Source organism: Oryctolagus cuniculus, chromosome X (assembly GCF_051225735.1).
Source record: "Oryctolagus cuniculus isolate XC-2025 breed Fujian yellow rabbit chromosome X, ASM5122573v1, whole genome shotgun sequence".
NCBI lineage: Eukaryota > Metazoa > Chordata > Mammalia > Lagomorpha > Leporidae > Oryctolagus > Oryctolagus cuniculus.
Window position 1 is genome coordinate 133,012,491 of NC_142888.1, and position 25,078 is coordinate 133,037,568.

General features: G+C 42.0%; 1 protein-coding gene across 5 annotated transcripts in view; it reads right to left on the reverse strand.

The window, feature by feature from the left end:
• The window catches only part of GAB3 (GRB2 associated binding protein 3), an 88,124-nt gene that overhangs the window by 56,117 nt on the left and 6,929 nt on the right, over positions 1-25,078 (reverse strand). The window contains exon 1 of one of the 5 annotated variants that reach the window (XM_089323683.1): positions 16,955-17,090. The exons of the other annotated variants lie outside the window; for them this stretch is intronic. The gene's annotated coding sequence lies outside the window, so the exon portion shown is untranslated. Of the gene's footprint in view, positions 1-16,954; positions 17,091-25,078 lie in introns of those variants that run through there. 5 annotated transcript variants of the gene reach the window in all.

Sequence of the window (25,078 nt, forward strand, 5' to 3'; positions counted from 1 at the left end):
TTCAAAAAATGTGCAAAGACTCTGGCCTCAGAATCAGCCCTTAAGGCATGCGGATCTGGCTGAAAAGCCCATGAGAGTATTTCAGGCATGGAAAGCCAAGATACTCTGGCAAAAAAAAAATGACCTAAATGAAAGATCTCCGCGAGTGAGATCCCAGTGGAAAGAACAGATTATCAAAGAAGGAGGTACCATTCTCTGAAGGGAGGAGAGAGCTTCCATTTTGACTATGACCTTGTCCAAATATGATCAGAGTCAGCGAACTCAAATGGCTTCCATAGCCTTGGCAACTCATGACAAGAGCCTAGGGTGATTACTGATGCCATAAACAAGAGTGTCAATTTGTAAAGTCAACAACAGGAGTCACTGTGCACTTACTCCTCATGTAGGATCTCTGTCCTTAATGTGCTGTACATTGTGATTTAATGCTATAACTAGTACTCAAACAGTATTTTTCACTTTTTGTTTCTATGTGGGTGCAAACTGTTGAAATCTTTACTTAATATATACTAAACAGATCTTCTGTATATAAAGAGAATTGAAAATGAATCTTGATGTGATTGGACGGGGAGAGCGAGCGGAGGGTGGGAGGGAAGTTATGGGGGGGAAGCCATTGTAATCCATAAGCTGTACTTTGGAAATTTATATTCATTAAATAAAAGAATCTGAATAGATAATTCTAAAAAGAAAACGTACAAATGACGAACAGGTACATGAAAGGATGCTCAACATTGGCCAATGCAAATTAAAACCACAATGAGAAATCACTTCACTCCAGTTAGATTGGCTATTGTCAAAAAGCAAAAGGTAACAATTGTTGGTGAGGATGTGGAGAAAAAGAGAACTCCTGCATACTGGTTATGGGAATGTAAATGGGTACAGCCATTATAGAAAATGGTACAGAGATTCCTCAAAACATTGAAAATAGAACTATCATATAATCCAGAAATCTCTGTTCTAGGTTTAGTACCCAAAGAAGATAAAATCACCATGTCATAAGGTATTGACAGCATTATTCACAATAGCCAAGATATGGAAGCAACCTAAGAGCCCATCAATGAAGGAATGGATAAAGAGAATGTAATCTATCTCTAAATAGAGATAGATAGATAGATAGATAGATAGATAGATAGATAGATAGATAGAATCAGTCTGAGGCCAGCATTGTGGTGCCACAGGTTAATCCACTACCTATGATGCCAGCATCCTGTATGGGCACTGGTTTGAGTCCCAGCTGTTCCTCTCCCAATCCAGGTTCTTGTTACTGTGCCTTGGAAATTAGCAGAAAATGGCCCAAGTACTGGGGCCCCTGCCGCCCACATGGGAGACCCAGATAGAGTTCCAGGTTCCTGATTTCAGCCTGGTGCAGTCCTGGTCATTGCAGCCATATGGGTAGTGAATGAGCTGATGGATGATCTCTCTCTCCCTCTTCCTCTCTCTCTGTTCCTCTCTCCCTCTCTCCTCCCCCCCCTCTGTGTATGTGTGTGTCTATGTCTCTCTCTCCCTCTCTGTAATTTGGTCTTTCAAATAAATAAACAAATCTTTTAAAAAAAACAGTAATTACCTCCAGCATACATTTTTAAAAGAGTATTATTTAGCCATGAAAAATAAGGAGACCACACCATTTGCTACAACATGAATGGACCTGGAGGACATTGTACCAAGTTAAATAAGCAAGGCACAGAAAAGACAAATATTGCATTATCTCACTTTTATGTGGGACATAAAACTTCAAATATACAAAGACAGAGAATAAAATGTGGTTATCAGGGGCTGGCAAGGAGATAAAATGTGGGAGGTGAAAAAGTCTAGAGATCTACAGTACAACACAAGGCTGTGATAGCAAAGGGCACCTTCAGGGACATTGGCGGGGGGTGAGTGGCAAAGGTCTATTTTTCTACTGGTTGGTGGTCACAAAGGGTTCACATAACAGTGACTCATTAAGCCATACATTTGTTTTATGTGGTTTCCAGAATTGATGCTTTCTTCTGTTGGCATCTTCATGAATTCATGCAGTCAATATTTACTGAGTGCTAGGCCTGTGTATGTAAGGAAAAGGGCCACTGAGAAGGAGAGGCAGAAGTCCACACCTCAGGTCCAACATGAAGTACAAGGGGTGAGGAGGGAACAATGGGGCATAAATGGGAGATGAGCAGAGGGCTCTGGACCTGAGAAGTTCAGAGGTGAGTCAGGAGGTAGAGAGGGCAAAGGATGGAGGCAAACACTTCAGACTAGAGGGGGTGAAGAGGTGAGGACCTTCTGCCCTCAGGCCTTCTCTGTTGTGCACATCATAAGCAACTTGGAAAGCTAAGTTGGAAAACTGTGAAGTCAACAGGTCAGGGCAGAAGTCAGGATGGATCAAACAAGCTTTCCCAACTAAAACTCATTTATAAAATCTGAGGGAGGCTAAAACTGAACTCCCCCAGGAAGGTGTGTCTAGGTCATAGGCCTGTTCTTTTTTTATGAAATTGTTAAAGTAAAAGCTGACCTGAGTCCTCTGAAACAGCAGACAGAGACAGGACACAGTATCTGGGGAAGAGGGACTGAGACTTGAATTTGAACTCCCCCATTGTGGGTTGAATTGTATCCCTTTCACCAATTTCCTATGGTGAGGTCCTATACCCCAATACTTCAGAGGAAAACGTCTGCAACACATTTTTCCCCTGTGTTACCTCTATTACAAGAGGAAAAACAGAGGTGAACCCTATGCCTATCGTGGCTTTCAGCCTCTAGGTATTTTCGGGACCACAGAAATCTTGCAAAGTTGAGATAAAAATTTTGGGTGGTTGAGTTGGCCAAAAAACCACCACAGAGAAGGGAGCTATGTAGAGAAAAGTTGAAAAAAATCTACATAGGGAAACCCACATAACACTAAGGCTGAATTCTAGAATGTACACATGTAATATGAAAGCCCATGAGGTAAATTCAAAATAACTACTAGAGACTCACAAGGGTAATAACCACCAGAGCTCACATGAGTCTAGAATATTCTTGAAGTCCAGTCAGCCAAAATGGACAGATCTGAAGCATTCAACAGAGACTCTAGAAAGCAAACCTCAGGGGCTGGTGCTGTGGAGCAGCTGGTTAAAGCCCCAGCCTGCAGCGTCAACATACCATATGAGCGCCAGTTCAAGTCCTGGCTGCCCCACTACTGATCCAGCTCCCAGCTAATGTACAGAGAGGCAGCGGAGGATGGCCCTAGTCCTTGGGCCCCAGCACCCACGTGGGAGACCAGGAAGAAGCCAGAAGAAGCTCCTGACTCCTGGCTTCTAACTGGCTCTCTCTCTCTCTCGCCTTCTCTCTGTAACTCTATCTTTCAAATAAATAAAATAAATCTTTTAAAAAACTCAGAAGTAGAAGTAGTCTTGGAGGATAGGCTACCCTAGACATGCAGTGAAAGGTTAAATAGAAGCCTAGGCATGATCAAGCTGCAGCAATTCTTAAGGGACGATAACAAAATCCAGATACTTGAAAATGTAATACTTACAATGTACAGCATCAAAAAAAACTACTAAAATGCAAAGAAGCATAAAAATGTGATCTATAATTAAAAGGAAAATCAATATAGAGACCCCAAAACAGAGATGATGTAATAAGGAGACAAACACTTCAGAACAGCTATTAAAATGTTTGAGACTTAAAGGAAAACATGTACATAATGACAGAGATAGACAATAAAAATGGAAAAATGCACTGGATGGACATAACAACATCTTAGACACTGAAGAAGTGATTGGTAAATCTGAAGCACAGAGATAAAAGGCAGGGGTGGGGGGTGTGTGGCTAGAATTACCTAGGGAGCTGTTAAAAATGCACATTCTTGGACCTCACCTCCAGAGATCCTCATTCACCAGGCCTGGCTTGGGGCCCACGGCTCTGCATTTTTCCCATATGCATTTTTAACAAGTACTTCTGCAGATAGTGATGACGACTAAAAGTGTGATAAGAAAGGATGAGGTGGAAAGCGATGATGAGGAGATAGAAGTAATGGTGCTGTGATGAGGAAGAGCATTCTGGATAGCAAGTTTGTCTGAGGCCTCGGGTAAATAGAGATCAAAAGTTGTTTCATGAAACACCTCTCAACCTGCTGTTTATACCTCAAAATACGCTTATTATTCAAATAGGTGAGGAGCTGTATGTGGCACAGCAGGTTAATCTGCTGCTTGCAATGACGGCTATTGAGCCTGGAAGATGGTCCAACTACTTGGAACCCTGTCACCCATGTGGGAGACCCAGATGGAGTTCCAGGCTCCTAGCCTCAGCCTGGCCCAGTCCTGTCTTGTATCTCTCTGTCATTCTGCCTTTCAAATAAGTAAAATAGATATTTTTAAAAAATGAGAGAAATACATCTATCTCAGAACAACAGTCTCAAGTGGACTATTGTTTTAATTTATTATTTATTTATTTGAGGGAGGGAGGGAAGGAGAGAGAGAGGATTCCCATCCACTGGTTCACTTCCCAAACATCTGGGAATGGGTCGGGAGCCAGGAACTCATTCCAAGTTTCCCACATGTGTGGCAGGAACCCAATTACTTGAGCCATCACCACTGCTTCTTAGGGTCTACACTAGCAGGAAGCTGGAGTCAGGAGCCAGAGTTAGGAACTGAACCAGTACTCCAATATGGGATATTGGTATCTTAACTGTTAGGTGAAATGCCCACTCCTCAAAGTGGACTATTTTAGCAATGAATTTCTATGTGTTAAGGGCTATGAGCCCCTGAGAGGACATCCTGAAATACATGGACCTTCTCTCATCAGAAACATGCACACATAGAAACTGTTCTGGATCTCCTTCCCTTACTGAACTAAACACACTCTCCTTCACTGGCTTCATCCAGTCTCATTTTCCTTAACTACTATTCATTTGATGATGATTTACAAAATTATTTTTCCAACTGGGATGCTTTCAAGGAACTTCACACCCATATAATCAATCATCTTATTGACATCCCCACTTATATGTCTAAGAAGTCTGTCAGAGTTAACAGGGCCAAATGAAGCTTTTGATTGTATGTACTCCAAACCCACTCTTCTCCCAGTCTTCCAATATCTCAGTAAATGGGACCACCATCCATCCATTTTCTAAACACAAAATCTTTGGAGTGATTCTTGCGTCTATGCTCCAAATCCAAATAATTAGTAAGTTCTGTCTATTCAAATCTCCAAACATTTCAAATCAATCCACTTCTCTCTATGCACCACCCCACTCCATAACCAGCCTCATCCAAGCCACCATTGTCTCTTGCAAGGGCAATTCAAACAGCTTCTTGTCTTCCCACATCCACTCTCAACAAGCACCCTTACCCACCCAATGAATTCACAAAGAAGTCAAGGACCTTTGACAATCATAAATTGCTACCTTGGTTAGCAGTCCCTGACGGTCTCCCAATACATTAAGTCATAAAATGCAAAATGCTTAGCCTAGAAATTCACACAAATTGGCCCTTCCCATCTCTCCCATTCCATTGCAACCACTCTCTTGCTCTTCCATACTGGTCATCTTGTTGTTCCCGAGCATATATAAAAATCTCATCACCATCTTGGAGCCTTTGCCCTACTTGTTCCTTCTTTTCAGGATCCTCTTTCGCCAGATCTTGGCATGTCTGTCATTCAGATCTCAGCTTCCTGAATGTAATCAACACCTCTTCAGAGAGACCTTTTCTGATCACCCAAATTAAAGTATCCAACCCCACAGTCATTCTCTACCATGTCACCTTATTTAATTCTCCACCATATCTTGATACCTTTCTTGATATTTTTCTTGTTTGTTTCTTGGCAGTTGACGAATTCCTGGGCAGCAAAAACCTTGTCTGTATCACTGCTTTATTCCCTGGGCCTAGCAGTGCACAGAACAGTGGTTCAGTAAATACTTTTTGAATGACCGAATTCCATACATGGCTTCCCTATGTCATACATTTGAGTTTAAAACACTGCTGTTGAGAAGCATAATTACTTTTGTAAGTTTATAACAAATGTAATCATCAGTATTTACTCTTCACAAATTGATGTGCTAGGAATTTGGAAGTATAACGGTGAACCAGATCAACATGGTCTCTAAGCAGGAATGTAGGCCATCCACCAATCTTTCCACTCAAAACTAGCAAGTACTTTATCTAGAAATTGTAATGGGTTGTTTGGGATTAAACTGGGATGTGACAGTGATCCACTAATAACTTTCCAGAGCATATCTACAATGAACATTTATCAATTAATAAGATGGGCTTATTTATTTACTGTGTTCAATTCCATGTGCACAGTAAAATAAACCTGGCTAGGTTATAGCAAGTTTCACTTCTTTGGCTGCAGAATTCAATCCAATAAAACTGAAGTGGCCCGCCTGGATTGTATTCATTGTTGAAAGACACTGAAATGAACTGAGAAACATCCTGAAAGTCTCTGAGGCTGTAAAGAGACACCTCTGACTTAAACTGCTTTTCTGGCAAGAGTGATTACTGTCCCTTTGTTTCAGCGGAATTGGCCCCCTGCCCCTTCTGCAGTGGTGAAATCCCTAAGCTATGAAATCATTTCCTTTGCATGTGCACAGGACGGGTCAGCAACCTGCCTCCACTGCCAGGCTTTTCCAACTCAGGCTGAGGGAGCAAACTGACATCTATCTGCATTTGGAACTCCAGGTTTTGATCCTGTCTTTTTGGCAATGGCAGATTTTGATTTAACCTGCCAACAGAAATTGTGTGGGCCTGTTCCCCTTCTAACCCATGGCTGTGCTCCATATCATCCTGATGGAGAGCATCTAGAGCTCCAGGATTTCAATGTTCACATTCTGAAGGTTCTGATTACTTACAGGTGTTGATCTCCTTTTTGAGCTGCTTTTCCAGTGGTCTTATTGGCCAAGCTGCAGGAAATGCCTCAGATTAGAAGATAACCAGAAGAAAAAAAAATGTTTCTAAGAACCAATTGTGAAAAGCTTTCAAGATGAAGGTGAATGGATGTCATAGAGGATTTCTTCGTATAACGTATGAAGAGAGGTGTAAAGCTGGAAGAACTAGTTTGGGGAGCATCCAGAGTCTCCGGCAGAATGCCAGAGCCAGAGAAACCAAGCTACAGCCAATGACCAGCTGCTAGCTCCAACTTGTGATCAAGACTTCATACTCTGTGTTGGCAGGATTGTCACCTGTCTTGGTCTCTTGTATCTTTAATAGTATTGGTGTATACTATATACTCAATGCATGGTTGTTCATTGAATGAGTGAAGCTGCTGTGACTGTAAGAGGGTAGTTATATGAGTCTACACAAGTGAGGAAACTACAGAGTTACACTTGCATGTACATACACACATAGACACACACACAAGTACATGTACAGCAGGAGACACCACCAACAGTTTTTTGATTGTATCAACATAATTATCTGGTTATGAGACTGAACCAGATTCATGCAAGAAGCTGACACAGGGAACTGAGGAAAGGGTGCACTGGTCTCCTGGACATTTTTTACAACTTCCTGCCAATCTAGTGATTTCAAAATAGTGTTTATAAAAATATACTTATTCTAAAAGGCATTTTAAATTTATAGAAAAAGAAATCTAGAAAAGGTGGGACAAATAAAAAAGCACAAAGTAAGATGCTTGGTTTCAACCCAAATGCATCCATAATTACTTTAAATGTAAATGTAAATGGACTGAATGTTCAGGTGGGAAAACATCTGTCAAATGCTTACTGCGGACCGTGGTATGTGTGCAATGAATACCACCCAGGCCTTTCTCTTACAATGGTCACAGTGGGACAACGAGCCAACTGCTGTCACAAGTGTGCTACATGGACTGGAGTGACAGACAATGAAGCTAGAGAGTTGGCAGTGACCAAATGATGGAAGACAAGTTGGGGGTAAAATTGGTTGGACTGAGTCACCAACTGCATGTGGGCCATGAGGGAGAGGAAGGAGTCTAGGCTAAACCACAAGCTTCTGGTTTGTGATTGGCAGATACTGTTGCCATGTAATGTGTTATCAAGGGCTCAGAGTCCCCTGCGTGGAACAAGGGCAAATGAACTTTCACTTACGGCTTTTTTTTTCCCTTAAGAGTGTATCAATTTGCATTCATAATCTTAGAAAGTAGTTAAGGCAGCTACTATCAGAATTTTCCAGAAAAAGAAACTGGTACTAAGACAGATGAAGTAACTTGCTAATTGGCTCACAAGTCTCATGGCTTTCCAAAGGAATTGAAAAAATAAGAGAGAATACAGAGCCACCATAGGAATATGGTATGCACCCATTTAAGTTGGTTGGTGACCCTTCAAAATGGCTTATGACTCCCCCAGGCAGGGTTTCAAGCTGGATGCTCCTGCCATACCCTGAAGTTCTCTGGCAACTACCTGGAGAAAACAGAGTGACAGAGCCTGCTACCTTCAAAGTCATGTATTAGAGCACTTTCAGCAAAGACTGCTCTGTCACAGGGAACTATAAAAGCTATTTCCCTAGATTTAGCTCTGCATCTAAAAGTGGATTATTTTTATCCCCTTCATGTACAAACATTCTTCTTTGGAGTCTAGAAGACAGGGAGAAAAAAAAAGAAAGAGGAATAAGACTTGCTCTCGTCTGATTTACTGACTTTTTCATTTCCTTCCTCATCCATGTTCCTCTGACTCTAAACAAGTTTCCCCTACTGTGTTTTTCTTGTTCTTGCACTACTATTGACATTCTTAGTAAATGTTCGTGTTTAGAAAACCTAACAACTGAGTTACCGACTGCCATTTGTAAGTCCCCAGGAATCTTGGATGTGATCCTGGAACGTGAAATAAAAGAAAGCATTCAGTAACAACTATGAGATTTTTAGTGACCTCCTAAGAGCTGTTTCTCTAAGCTGAGCTCCTGTACTCTTCCTAGTAGTTACACTATGGATACCTTCAGGCAGTTTGGGGTGCATTTAGGTGTTTAAAAAGGTGAAAAATCACTGAAGAAACAGGATTCTTGTTATCATTCTATTTTCTGCTGAACTTTACTCAAGAGGACCCTTTCCCTCCACCTTCTGCTTCCTTGCCAAGAGGGACCATAAAGGGCAAGAGGTTACACTGCTCCTCTCTGTCCTGGCTCAGTGCCACTAGCTGGTGACCCTTCAGCCTGATGGCCTGTAACCTTCTGCTCTCTGCCAGACAGAGTTGGGATTTGTCCCAGTCATGGAATAACTTCCTGTGATTGTCCTGGAGATGGCCTGGCCCACAGGATCTGCTTCCATGGCTTGTCAACAGAAGCAAAAAATCCCTGTCTCTATGTAGTGGGATGTTCTTTGGGAAGAAGAATCCTTAGCATAAATGTTCAGCAGAGAGTGAAATAAGCCAATCCCAAAGGGACAAATACCATATGTTCTCCCTGATAGGTGACAACTAACTGAGCACCAAAAAGGAAACCTGTTAAAGTGAAATGAACACTATAAGAAACAGTGACTTGATAAGCCCTTGCCCTGACTGTTGATGAACAACTTAATATGTTATCCCTCTTAGTATTTTTTTTGTTTGTTCTACCTAATACTTTTGGTTGAATACTGTAATCAATACACAATGATTCTTAAGTGCTGAAACTTAACTGAAAAGTGATCGCTGTTAAATATAAGAGTGGGAATAAGAGAGGGAAGAGATGTGCAATTTGGGACATGCTCAAGCTGACTTACCTCAAACGGTAGAGTTAGAAACATACCAGGGGATTTCAATTCAATCCCATCAAGGTGGCATGTACCAATGCCATCTCACTAGTCCCAGTGATCAATTTCTGTTCACAATTGATCGTAATGATAGGACTAAGAACCAAAGGGATCCCATAAACAAGACTAGTGTCTGCAAATACTAGCTGATAGAATAAAAAAGGGAGAGAACAATCCAACATGGGAAGTGAGATACACAGCAGACCCATAGAATGGCAGATGTCCTAAACAGCACTCTGGCCTCAGAATCAGCCCTTAAGGCATGCGGATCCGGCTGAAAAGCCCATGAGAGTATTTCAGGCATGGAAAGCCAAGACACTCTGAAAAAAAAAAAAAAAACCTAAATGAAAGATCTCCACGGGTGAGATCCCAGTGGAAAGAACGGGTCATCAAAGAAGGAGGTACCTTTCTCTGAAGGGAGGACAGAACTTCCACTTTGACCATGGCCTTGTCTAAATATGATCAGAGTCGGTGAACTCAGGGGGCTTCCATAGCCTTGGAAGCTCATGACAAGAGCCTAGGGTGATTACTGATGCCATAAACAAGAGTGTCAATTTGTTAAGTCAACAACAGGAGTCACTGTGCACTTACTCCTCATGTAGGATCTCTGTCCTTAATGTGCTGTACATTGTGATTTAATGCTATAACTAGTACTCAAACAGCATTTTTCACTTTGTGTTTCTATGTGGGTGCAAACTGTTGAAATCTTTACTTAATGTATGCTAAACAGATCTTCTGTATATAAAGAGAATCGAAAATGAATCTTGATGTGAATGGAAGGGGAGAGGGAGTGGGAAAGGGGAGGGTTGCAGGTGGGAGGGATGTTATGGGGGGAAGCCATTGTAATCCATAAGCTGTACTTTGGAAATTTATATTAATTAAATAAAAGTTAAAAATAAAAAAAATGTTCAGCAGAGATAAGTGTACCAAGACAGTCGTGTTCAAGCACAGACACACACTACATGACATGGACCTGACCTTGTGCATCGTTAACCTGAGTGCCACTGTACGTCCTGGCTAGCTTCTCATTATTTCTTGTGTGGCAGAACTTAAGAGGTCATTAAGATCAGATAATCAAATTTACAGGTGTGACAAACCTGGCAGGGTCACCAATCCATTAGGGTAGCGTGATCAGGATGCAAAACGGTGGGTTGGAACAATGGGTATAACCAACTCAGGAATAAACAGTTATTTTAAACTCCAGTAAGTTCTGTGATAGACTAGGAGGCTAAAGCACAATGGAAACACAAAGGAGGTCATGAAGTCTGGATGAACATTCAAAAAAGCTGCACAGAGGAAGTAACAACAGAGCTGAGATCAAGCAACCAAAATATTTGAGGGGAGGCTCCTGTAAGCAGAGGCACTTGCAAAGGCATGAGAAGTTTTCTAAAACCACCCTTATACCAAAGTGTTAGGTATAAAGAGTGGTGACAGGGGCTGGCGCCATGGCTCACTTGGCTAATCTTCCGCCTGTGGCGCTGGCATCCCATATGGGCGCCGGGTTCTAGTCCTGGCTGCTCCTCTTCCAGTGCAGCTCTCTGCTGTGGCCTGGGAGGGCAGTAGAGGATGGCCCAAGTGCTTGGGACCCTGAACTTGCACGGGAGACCAGGAAGAAGCACTTGGTTCCTGGCTTCAGACTAGCACAGTGCTAGCTGTAGCGGCCATTTAGGGGGCGAACCAACGGAAGGAAGACCTTTCTGTCTCTCTCTTTCTCACTGTCTATAACTCTACCTGTCAAATTAAAAAAAAAAAGAGTGGTGACAGTTGCACAGCACCAGGAAGATATTTAATGCCAATGAACTATATACTTACAAATGGTTAAAAATGGTCCATCTTGGGGCTGGCATTGTGATGTAGTCAGTGAAACTGCCACCTGCGATGCTGGCATCCCATAAGGGCACCAGTTTGAGTCCCCACTGCTATACTTCTGATCCAATTTTCTGCTAATAATCTTGGAAAAGCAGCAGCAGAAGGCCCAATTCCTTGGGTTCCTGCACCCATATGGGAGACACGGATGGAGTCCCAGGCTCCTGGCTTTGGCATGTCCCAGTTCCAGCTGCTGTAGCCATTTGGAGAGTGAACCAGCACATGGTATCCCTCCCTCTCCCTCTCCCTCTCCCTCGCCCTCGCCCTCGCCCTCACGTTCACCCTCACTCTCACCCTGCCTTTCAAATAAAAAAAAAACTTTTAAAAAATATTCCATCTTACATCTATTTGCCCCAACAAAAATGAGAAACTATTAACTTTACACACCTGGGTGGATTCTAGGAATATCTCCTACTGCCCAAGCTGAGTGCACAGGTGTGAGGGCTTCTGGGACTGTCTCTTGAAGTAAGACAGATCCTTCAAAATATGCATTAGTGACAGTAACTAACAGATTCTCTAAGTGCTTTTAGATGGATTAAATGGAATCATCTGATCCCCCCCAACCACAGACCCTACATAAGGTACATATTATTTTATAGCATTCTGTACATACGCAGAAACTGAGGTGCAGAGAGGTGAAACAACCAGCCTAAGAGTGTGAGCTAATATAGGGCAGAGGTGGTTTTGAACTCAGCCTGGTTCATGTGAGATATCAAGTTACTCCCACCAATAGACTAGAGCTATGTAGGTTAGAGCTAGAAGAGTGAGGCAGTGCATGAGGAGTCAGAAAGGAACCTAGTTTCCCAGAAAGAAAGGAGTTAGTAGAATTGGCAGGAGAGGAGAAAAACACAGCACCATTTTGTAAAAATGAGCTCATAGTATAGCAAGAGGTCCTCCCATTTTTCCCTAAAATACATGAATTTGGAAAGCCTTGAGAGAAAATCTGGTCTCTTGTGTTATTAGATATAAGGTATCTGAGGTTTGATATCAAGGGAAATCCTTCTCAAATGTCCCCACAGTGCCTATACCTAAGTAAGGCTCAGTAAATCATGTCGAATGAATCTTGATCTCACTCTACATATAATCAAAATAAATTCTGCCTGGATTTAAGATTCACATTTTCTTAAAGAAGCTATGACAATATTGAAAAAAATAGAGATGGCTATGTTTCAAACACCTAAGTGTTGCTTGTGATTCTGGTGGGAGGGAAGAAAAGGGATGACAGCTGAAGGAATGATCTGTCCTGAAAGGGATGCCAACACTTCAGGGCCAGTGGAAACCCAGCAGCCAGCTGCAGCCGTACTTGGATTTCTATAGGGTCGATGGTTCATCACTATGAAATACTCCTTTGACTGGAGGAAGCTGCCAAAATCACTTTGAGTCTCTGGCCAACACATAACCATGAAACAACAGAAGCTGTTCTGCCCAGGAGACTGATCACATGGCACCAGTGTCTACTGTAGCTCCTGTCTCATCATAGGCGCCTGTTTGCACGCTTATCCCCAGGTACTTGGGGAGGAAAACAATGTTTCTCAATTTCAACTTGATTTCATTACTCACTTGGCTCAAAGCACATCTTCTAGAAGGAAGAAACCTTTCTTGTTTATGATTCCAGGCAAAATCCCTTGGCTTCTTTGCTGTTGACCCAAATGTCCTTCCTTTCCTCCCAAGAACACATGTGCAAGTCAGGATTTAGAAAACTTTGGCTGAGTAAATCAATAAGCACTGATCCAGAATATATCAACAGGCATGCTCAGGTGCAAGGAAACTAACCAGCCTTACTTTCAATTTCATCTATGTGCTGCCTGGTCCCTACCCTCACTCCCTGTCCCAGATGCACATATTTAGCCTCTTCTTCCATCATTACCTCTCTCCTCCAGGACAAAGAATTGCCCCATGCCACAGTCTTTCTCCAAGATCAGGGTTTTTCATTGGAATCTTTCAGAAATCCTTCTCTTATTCTAGCAAAAGTGTGCCATCTGCAAGGGGAAATGGGATATATAATGTAGGGTTTTTCCATAAGTTGGCTGGATTTTCCTTCTCAATTTTAGATTCCTTTCATTCCTCCTAATGACTTTCAAGGAGGAAAGTTACTCAAACAGGTACTCTGGAATCTCTCGCATTACTTTCTCAGAAACCTGTTTTTAAGTTCTGGCAGTCACATAGGCCAAACAAGATTGTCTGATGCTTTTCAATTGTGATGCTTATCTTTTTCTAATGACTGACAAGGATTATCCATAGAGGTGAAGGATGTGAACTCTTTGCTTGTTAAGCATGGTACACAAAAAAAATTTCACATTTTGTCATGTGCCTTATAAGGTTATGTTATTTTTGAAGTACTCAAAATATGTAGTGCTCAGAATACAGGAGAGGCTCACTAAATATTTGCTGAAGGACCGACTGGATGAATGAATAAATAAAAATGTTCCATTTTAAAAATATTTATTTATTTGAAAATCAGAGTTACAGAGAGAGAGACAGAGAGGGAGAGAGAAAGGGGAGGTAAAGGAAGAGAGACACAGAAAAAGAGAGAGAGAGAGAGATCTTCCATCTGCTTGTTTACTCCCCACATGGCCACAATGTCCAGGCCAGGCTATGCAGAAGCCAGGAGCCAGAAGTTTCTTCCAAGTCTCCGACATGGGTGCAGGGGCCCAAGCATTTGGGCCATCTTCTGCTGTTTTCCTAGGCATATTAGCAGAGAGCCGGATTGGGATTGGAGCAGCTGGAACTCGAACTGGGGGCCCATATGGAGTGCCAGCACTGCAGATGGTGGCCTAATCTGGTATGCCACAACACCAGCCCCCAAATGCTCCATTTTCACAAAGCAAAAATCCAAATCACTTCCTTCAGTTTTTCCACCCCAAGATTAGATTGAGATTCTACAATGTTCTCTTCTAGTAATATGTTCTGTCCTTTTCTTTACAGTTAAATATGACACATCTGGAATTCATTTCTCATATATATTTTATATGTGTGTATATATATAATGGGATTGATCTATAGTTTTATTTTTATACTATAATCTGCTTATCTGATTTTGCACCAAAGTCACATAACTTCATACAATGCATTGAAGAAGTCTGCATCTTTTTCTGAGTCAAAATACAAATAGTTTCAAGAGCATGGCTTTTATTTGTTCCTAAAGGTTCAAAACAGACCAAATAGTAAAGCTTTCGGAGTCAAGATTCTGTTAGGAAAGCACTGTGGAGGCTAGGAGTTTGCATCACGCACCTTTCTTTTTGACAAGGTGATATTAGCATCCTCATTTGGTGTGAAAATCTGGCTCACGGGGTTGGGGGGGGCAGTTAAATTGCTATTTAAACCTCAGTTCAATTTATAATTACACCGTTCTCGTGGCCTAAGACCCCAAACCACCAAGTTCTTGTCAGCACTGAAAGCCACAACATAACAGGCTAGCTTCTTGTGAAATAGGAACCAAGTACTGCCAGGACTGGAAACCTCTGACAGGAAGTCATGACTCAGTGATGATGAACTGAAATAACTACAAAAAAAGAGGCATCTGCCCCCCCCCTTTCGGGGGCCTCACTGTCATTTCACTGCAGCTGCCTTTTGGTAAAGTAGCAAGGGCTGCATCTAGGTGTACAGCAAGATACCATTCTTATCTGCCAAGAAGGCAAGCTCAACTGAATTAGTTGGCTACAGTGTCTCCAGTGAAGGGTTTTGCAAAGCACTGGGGCTCCAGATCTGAGTGAGTCACACAATAGTTACACATGTTGTCAAAGTGGGAAGTCCAGGGCTGGGAGGGCAGGATGGGAAGGGTTTCGCCCCCACACTCTGCAGGTCAGAGGGACGTTCTTCTGAGGCCCTACTTGGCAGGAGGACAGTGTGTTTGCAGGGATTGAGCATGACCTACAAGAGAAAGAAGCCCTCCTTTGACGTCGTTTGCTCCAGGTCCTGGGGAGAGAGTGCTGAGCGAGTCTGCAGTACAGCCCCTGTGCTCGCAGGCAGATAGGTCAGGCAGCAAGACAGACAAGTAAACAGAGGGGCTGCTCTGCAAGGGCAGGAAGCTAACTTTGATCCCTGTTTCCACTCCAACACCGCCCTTGTCTACAGAGAGGGCAGATCTGGAGCCACCCCAGCCAGGGCTTCCCAGCATGCTTTGGGCATACCCAGCCTGACTGAAGTGGGGGAAATGTCCACAAATATGGAGAGTTTCCCCACTCCAAGACTATAAAAAGATTTTCCTTTCATTTTGTATGCTTAGTTATTGCATGAGAATAATTTTGAGATGCCAAACCAGTCAAGAAAAATTGTAAGAGTAGCTTTTAAGATTGACTTTACTAAAAGTAAAGAATATCTCATAGAAAAAGAAAATTGGTAAAAGACATGATTAAGCATTTCATAGAAAAATAAACAGAAATGGCCCCAAACCATATACCTAAGCATTGCTAGTTAAAAACAAGATTTCTAGGCCGGCGACGCGGCTCACTAGGCTAATCCTCCGCCTTGCGGCGCCGGCACACCGGGTTCTAATCCCGGTCAGGGCGCCGGATTCTGTCCCGGTTGCCCCTCTTCCAGGCCAGCTCTCTGCTGTGGCCCGGGAAGGCAGTGGAGGATGGCCCAAGTCCTTGGGCCCTGCACCCCATGGGAGACCAGGAGAAGTACCTGGCTCCTGCCATCGGATTAGCGCGGTGCGCCGGCCGCGGCGGCCATTGGAGGGTGAACCAACGGCAAAGGAAGACCTTTCTCTCTGTCTCTCTCTCTCTCACTGTCCACTCTGCCTGTCAAAAAAAAAAAAAGATTTCTTTGACTGTAACATTGTAAAAAAAAATTCAAATATGTGCATAGTGGATGCTAATGTCATTTTTATAATGGTAGAAACCAGGAAGAAGCTAAACATCAATCAATGGTTGGATAAATTATGGTACACATGAGCAAAACACACACATACTGTTCCTGGGAAGTCTCAATGCTTTCAATTGTTAGGCTGCTTCAAGTTTTATTTCCCTTAATCCATTTACAACTCTGAGTGAAATGAAGAGGAAAGATGACAAGTCCATAATACAAGCACATTTTGAAGAAACTGAGCAGTTAATATTCACAGTGCATCTTTCCAGAAGGTAGCTTCTCAGTGTTCAGGCCAAAACACCTGGAATTTGTGATTCTTTTCTTTCTCTCACACAGAATAACCAATCCATCAGAAAATTCTGCTGGCTCTATCTTCAGAAAGCATCCCTCCCACTGCCCCTTCCCTGGTTGGAGCTGCCATTGCCTCTCACCTGGGTCACTGCAGTAGCCCCCCAACTTGCAGCCCCTAGTCCCTAAAGTCACTACAGCTGCCAGAGTGATCATGTTACAATTCATGTCAAACCATTTCTGTGCTCAGAACCCTGCAGTGCTTCTCTCTCTGTCTTAGGAAAAAAAAAAACCCTACAAGGCTCTGCACAAGATCTCCACCCCCTCCCATCACCACACTGACCTCATTTATTCCAGCCAAGCCCAGTGCTCCTGAAGATTGCAGGTGTGTTCCTATTTCAGAGGCTCTGATTAAGGGGTGGGGCCTGCAAATCCCCAGAAGCTTTCAGCTCCCTGAAGTGTAAGCAAAAATGTCTCTAGTAGGCCAAGAGCTGTCTCTCAAATGGCAGCTGCAGGTGACAGCTGTTGGAAGCAAGGTCGGGGAGAGGAGCACATCCTCCCATGGCTCTCTGTAGTTCTCTTCTTATCTCTCACAGCTTTGCTGTGGCTTTTCCTCTTTACTCTCTAACTGTGGGTCTCTCCTAGAACTCTGTCCTAGCTACTTTTCCTTTTTATTACTCACAGCCTCCTTGGATAATCTCATCCACCTCCATGAATTCAATTGCTACCTACATCCCAGTGATCACAAAAACTCCATGTCATGCCCAGTTCCCTCTGCTGAGCTCTGAAAAAAATTTTGCCAAGGGTTTCTGCATGTCCCACAGTTATTTAAAACCCAATGTGCTCCAGCCTAACATATCAGTATCACAGATTTGCCTTGAAACTAGGTCTTTTCTCCCATGCTCCCTCTCACAGCACCTACATAATATAATCAGTGTCCAAAAAGATCTTGATGGACCAGCATGAAGGACCAATTACAAAAAGAAGAAGAAAATTAACAATAATAATATAAGCTCCTGTTCCTTCCATTATTATTTAAACAAAACACCAAGAGCACAAGAATGGACTGGAGAAAAGATAACTTAGAAAAGCACAGAGGAAAACTAAGTTCATTGACAGGAAGCTCAGGGTGAGTCAACGGTGTAGTGTGGCTGCCAGAACAAAGCTAATGGAATGTGCAGCTGCCTTGTCAGGAGCACAGTGTGCAGATGAGGAGTGACCATCCTTCTCTCCTCTCCTCCTCCCTAAACACAGTCGCAGTCTGGAGGAGTTCAGAAGAGACATACAGGACTACGTGGAGAACTCAAAAACCTGCCACATCCAAAGCAAAAAGAATTTCATGTGTCCGGCATATTCTAAAGAGGTAACACCATGAGCAGTTTCTCACAGTCGCAGTTATCACATGATCCGTTGTGTAACTGGTTTCCTGTCGCTGGAAGTGTCCAGATAACAAATGGCGTTGGTCAGTCACATGGCTAACATCCACACTCCTGTCAAGCTCAAAATCTTTTTTTCTTCCTCTCTCTCTCTCTCTCTCTCTCACACACACACACACACACCTTACAATTAAGCAATCAACACATTCCATTAATTATTTCTGTAAAATCTTCTCGTATGTTTCCCTTCTGCTGCATTCACATGAATACTAATTCCCCTGTCCAGGAAACAGTAGGAAAATGGATACCATCCCAATCAAGCTGATGTCCTATAGATTTCACATAAATTTATCAGTCTTTTTCTAATTCACAGTCTTACAGACTCATGTAGTCTTGTGACAATATTAGAGAAAAGTGCCATTATTTCGTCCCACCCATTTTGACACAGAGGGAAGGAACAGGGAGGCAGTAGTGATAGCAGGCTGCTCACCAGCACTCATTCTAAGTTGTGGTCTGGGGTGTTTTTTCCTGGCTGTTTAACCTCAAAGCTAGCTCTATAACCCTCTTAACATTCTGTGAGCATCTCTTCTGCTTAAATCAGTCAGGAGCAGCCTGCTTTCAAATTAAAACCCTGACTGCTACAACACTGATATGGACTCTGTGGTCAGTGCAAGTTTCTTCACAGCTAAAATACATCAAAGTAGAAGACAAGAATTAATAAATATAAAAGGACAACTGAAGGATTCAAAACCTTTTTAAAATTAGAACAAACAAGAAGTGGGGTATGCTGGAAAAATAAAACTCAATAAATACAGAAAACAAAAAAAATCAAATCAATGGAAGAAAAGGGGACAGAGCAGAAAAGCATAATGACCAGGAAAGAGTAAAAAAAATTATAGGTAGAAGAACTGATAATCAGGGTCAAATAGATGTTTTTCTAGGAAAATATAATTTGCCGGGGCCAGCACTGTGGTGTAGTGGGTAAAGCTGCTGTCTGCAATGCCCGTATGCCATATGGGCGCTGGTTCGAGTCCCAGCTGCTCCACTTCTGATCCAGCTCTCTGCTATGGTCTGGGAAAGCAGAATATGGCCCAAGTGCTTGGGTCCCTGTACTTCCATGGGAGACCCAGAAGAGACTCCTGGATCCTGGATTCTGATTGTCTCAGCTCCAGCTGTTGTGGCCAATTGGGGAGTGAACCAGAGGATGGAAGACCTCTCTCTCTCTCTCTCTCTCTCTCTCTCTCTGCCTCTCATCTCTGTGTAACTCTGACCTTCAAATAAATCTTTTAAAAAAGTCCCAAAGGAAAATATAATTTGCCAAAACTGACTCAGGGAGAGATATACCAAGGATTTCAATTATGATAGAAAAAAAATAAATTGACAAAAAAATTTTGCACACACACAGAAAATAAAATAAGTCAAAGCACAAATGACAAAGGATAAGTACCTCCGAAAAATAGGAAAAGACCAACAATGGAAAATGAATATATATAAAGAAATGTTCAAACTCCTTTTGAATAAAAGAACTGAAAACTAAAATTACATAGAAATATCATTTCTCACTGATTAGATGATAAAATCCCAATGCGTGTCAACACAAAACAACTGTAAAACAATTCTGTTTTACATTGCTGGTAGGAATGTAAAATGGAATATTCAGTAACATTGACTAAATATATATATATTCAAAGACCCAGTAACCCCTGCTCTGTGAGTCTAACTGCATAAGAACAAAATGTCATACCGAGTAGAGTAAGCTATCGTATATGAATGAATGAATGAATGAATGAGGAATTATATATGTATTTCTTTGTATTTACATAAATAAATGCTGGAAGGGTGGAGGGGAAAACTAATAAAATTGTTACTTGACGGGTGAAGGTGAAGGGGTACATGAACACAGAGATGAAAGTGAGATTTCTTAATGTGTATTTTAAATTTTTGAAACATCTGAATATATTGACTTCTTTTAAAGATTTATTTATTTATTTGAAAGTCAGAGTTACACACAGAGAGGAGAGGCAGAGAGAGAGGTCTTCCATCCTCTGGTTCACTCCCCAGTTGGCCACAATGGCTGGAACTGTGCTGATCTGAAGCCAGGAGCCAGGAACTTCTTCCAGGTCTCCCACATGGGGGCAGGGACCCAAGAACTTGGGCCATCTTCCACTGCTTTCCCAGGCCATAGCAGAGAGCTGGATCAGAAGTGGAGCAGCCAGGACTTGAACTAGCGCCCATATGGGATGCTGGCACTGCAGGTGGAAGCTTAACTTGCTACACCACAGTGCCGGCCCCTATACTGACTAATCAATATCAATGTAAAGACTGAGATAAAAGTCTAAGGATTGGGGCTGGCACTGTTGCATATTGGGTAAAGCTGCCACCTGCAGTGCCAGCATTCCATATGGGCACCAGCTCAAGTCCTGGCTGCTCCACTTCCCATCTCGCTCTCTGCTATGGCCTGGGAAAGCAGTGGAAGATGCCCAAGTCCTTGGGCTCCTGCACCTGTGTTGGAGACCTGGAAGAAGCTCGTGGCTCCTGGCCTCAGATCAGCATAGTTCCAACCGCTGCAGCCATTTGGGGAGTGAACCAGAGGATGAAGAACTCTCTCTCTCTCTCTGCCTCAGCTTCTCTGTAACTCTGCCTTTCAAATAAAATAAATAATAAAATCATTTTTAAAAGTCTAAGGATTGACAGGAATATCAACAAAATTGCCCCCAAAATAGACCTAAGGAAGGATTTGAAATTTAGGTTGCATTTAAGGTAATTTTCTAGAAAGAGAAATACAGATGCCTTTTACATATGAAAGGATACTCAGCATGACTCATTAAGAAATTCAATTAAAACAAGATACCATTTATCACCTGTCAACTTCGCAAAGATCAAAAGACCTGATAATACACTTGACTGAATAGGGTACAGGGGACTAAGCACTTTCATGCACAATTCCTGAGAGTGAAAATTATATCCACCTAAGACAGTAGTTTCATATCTGTTGACATTTTACATTCAAATGCGCTTTGACTCAGCAATTCCACTTCTAAGAATTTATTTTTGCAAACATAATAACACATGACCACAAAGACCAATATATACAAAGGTATTCAACGCAGTATTGTTTATAGACTGGAAACAAGAAAAAGGCTCTCATGGTAGTTCCACACAGGGCAATACTATGAAATTGTTTAAAAATAATCAGAAATATCTCTATGTGCTGATGTGGATCAATTCCAAAATAAATTATTAAGAAAAGAGTCTACAAAATAGCAAATATAGAAAGTATAGAATGCTACAATTTCTTTTTTAAGATCTATTTATTTATTTGAAAGGCAGAGTTACACAGAGAGGCAGAGAGAGAGAGAGAGAGAGAGAGGAGAGAGAGAGAGGTCTTCATCCGCTGGTTCACTCTTGGGACCACTGACATTTGGAGCCAAATATTTGGATATTAAGTAACACACTTCTTTTTTTTTTTTTTTTTTTGACAGGCAGAGTGGACAGTGAGAGAGAGAGACAGAGAGAAAGGTCTTCCTTTGCCGTTGGTTCACCCTCCAATGGCTGCCGCGGCGGGCGCGCTGCAGCAGGCGCACCGCGCTGATCCGATGGCAGGAGCCAGGAGCCAGGTGCTTTTCCTGGTCTCCCATGGGGTGCAGGGCCCAAGCACCTGGGCCATCCTCCACTGCACTCCCTGGCCACAGCAGAGAGCTGGCCTGGAAGAGGGGCAACCGGGACAGAATCCGGCGCCCCAACTGGGACTAGAACCCGGTGTGCCGGCGCCACTAGGCGGAGGATTAGCCTAGTGAGCCGCGGCGCCGGCCCCACACTTCTAAATAACACCTAAGTTACAAATAAATCACAAATGAAATTAGAAAATATCTGGAAATGAATAAAAATGAAAACAGTGGATAGAAGATTCTGTCTCTGTCTCTCCCTCTATCATTCTGTATTTCAAATAAATAAAATAAATATTTTTTTTAAAATGAAAACCTGAGGGGCAGACGTTGCGGCACAGTGGTAGCTTATTCAAGTTTCCACCTCCACTTAACATCCAGTTTCCTGCTAATGCATCTGGGAAGGCAGCATATGGTGGCACAAGTACTTGTATCCCTGCTACCCACCTGAGAGACCCAGATGGAGTTCCTGGCTGATGGCTTCTGCCCAGTCCTGGCTATCATATGCATTTGGGGAGTGAACCAGTGGATAAAAGATCTCTCTCTCTCTCTCTCTCTGCCTTTCAAATATTTATAAACAAATAAACTTAAAAATGGAAATTCAACACTTAAAATTTGCCAAATACCACAAAGTAGTATCAGACAGAGACAAGAATGTACAGCAAGAAACAAAGAGCACTGGATATTGTAACTTTAATGGTCAATTAAAAAGATTTTCCTATTTTTCAAAAAGTATTTATTTATTTAAAAGACACAATTGCAGAGAGAGAAGGGCAGAAAAAAGAGGGAGATCTTCCATCTGCTGGTTCAGTTCTTAAATGCCTGTAATATCCAGGGCTGGACCAGGCAGAAGCCAGGAGCCTGGAACCCCATATGCTTCTCCCATGTGGGTGGCAGGGCCCAAGAAATTGGATTATCTTCTTCTGCATTCCCAGGGAGCACATTAGTAGGACATTGTATTGGAAATGGAGGAACTTAGACTACATCCCAGGAACTCTCACAAAGCATGTATGTGTCCCAAGTAGTCCTTAACTCACTACATCACATGCCGGCCCCACATTTTTCCTTTTAAAAGATAACTGGCAAAAGGTAGTGCGGGGTGTATAACATATGTTGTACAAACAGCAGTACAAACTCTGTAATAGGGTAAATGGAAGTATACTCTTCTAAGTTAAACTAAAGGCCTAGTGCAATCACTGTAATAAAAAACAAACATAAAAAGGTACAGCCCCAAAGTAGATTAAATGGAATCCTAAGAAATAATCCAAAACAGGAAAGACAAAAAAGAAAACAGAACAAATGAAACAAATAGTAAGGTAGTAGATTGAAAATTGATAATATTAATAAGCATATTAAATATGAATGACCTAACCCAAATGAAAAAGATTGTCAGGTTAGATTTTTTTAATAAAAAGCAAGATCAACCATAGTTGGTAAGAAAACTACTTTAAGGGTGGAACACTGAAAAAATTAAAATTAAATAATTAAAATACAACAGTATGAGACAATATAGATTTCAAAGCAAAGAAAATTAAGAATTCACTTCATAATAATATAGGGATCAACTCACCAAATAAACATAACCATAAAGGACCTGAGTTTGCAAAGAAATCTCTAAATCTATGGGCAACTGTTCATCAGGTTTACAGGTGTGGTGGAGTGACCAACAAATGTTGGGGAGAGGAGGGAGGGAGAAAAGGCTGCAAGGAACAGACTCTCAGGGCCTGTGCTGTGGCTCAGAGTGTGAAGCTGCACCCTGCAGTACCAGTATCCCATATGGGCACTGGTTCTAGCTCCAGCTGTCCCACTTCCAATCCTGTTTCCTGCTGATGGCCTGGGAAAGCATCAGAAGATGGCACAACCATGGTCTTAAACAGATATTTTTCAAAAAAGGAAATCCAAAGGGCCAACAGACACATGAAATAATGTTCAGGATCACTAGCCATCAGGGAAATGCAAATCAAAACCACAGTGAGGTTTCACCTCACACCAGTTAGAATGGCTCACATACAGAAATCTACCAACAACAGCTGCTGGCGAGGATGTGGGGGAAAAGGCACACTAATCCACTGTTGGTGGGAATGCAAACTGTAAAGCCACTGTGGAAGTCAGTTTGGAGATTCCTTAGAAATCTGAATATAGCCCTACCACATGACCTAGCCATCCCACTCCTCAGAATTTACCCAAAGGAAATTAAATTGGCAAACAAACGAGCTGTCTGTACCTAAATGTTTATTGCAGCTCAATTCACAATAGCTAAGACATGGAATCAACCTAAATGCCCATCAGCAGAAGACTGGATAAAGAAATTATGGGGTATGTACTCTATAGAATACTATACAGCAATAAAAAAAAAGAAATCTTGTCCTTTGCAACAAAATGGAGGAATCTGGAAAACATCATGCTGAGTGAAATAAGCCAGTCCCAAAGGGACAAATACCATATGTCCTTCCTGATCTATGACAACTAACAGAGCACCTAAAAGGAAACATGTAGAAATGAAATTGACACTATGAGAAGCAATGACTTCTATAGCCCTTGTCTTTTATTGTCGAGGAACAGCTTATTTTTTTATTATGTTCTTCTTCTACTTAATACCATTGGTCAAACTCTTTACTTAACATAGAATTATTCATAGGTGTATAAATCCAATTGAAAATAGATAGTAAAAAATATGAGTGGGAATAAGAGAGGAAGGAGCTGCACAGTTCGGTACGCATTCCCACGGACTTACCCCTAAGGGTAAAGTTAAAAACTTGCCATGGGACTCCAAATCCCATTAAGCTGTGTGGTACTAATTCTATCTTATATGTTAAAGTGATCATATTAAGTGTTTAATTTATCATATAGATAGGATTAAGTATCAAAGGGATCACATGAATAGAACCAAGTGTTTGGTAATAACAATACATAGAATTATAAAGGAGAGAATGTTCCAACATGGGAAGCTGGCCACACAGCAGACTCATAGAATGACAAATACCCTAACCAGCACTCTGACCTCAGAATCAGCCCCTAAGGCATTCAGATCTGACTGAAAATCCCATGAGCATATTTCAGGCATGGAAAGACAAAACATAGTGGCAAAAATGGTTCTGCATAAAAGATCTCTGTGAGACCCCAGTGGAAAGAAGGGGCCATCAAAGAAGAATGTACTTTTCTCTGAAGGGAGGAAAGAACTTCCACTTTGATTATGGCCTTGTCTAAATACTGACAGAGTTTGTTGATTCAAAAGCCTTCCATAGCCTAGGCAGCTCATGTCAAGAGCCTCGAGTGATTACTGACGTCATAAATAACAGTGTCAATTGTTAAATCAACAACAGAAGTCATTGTGCACTTGCTCCCCATGTAGGATCTCTGTCCTTAATGTGTTGTACTATGAGAATTAACTGTAAAACTTGTTTTCAACTAGTACTTTATACTTCG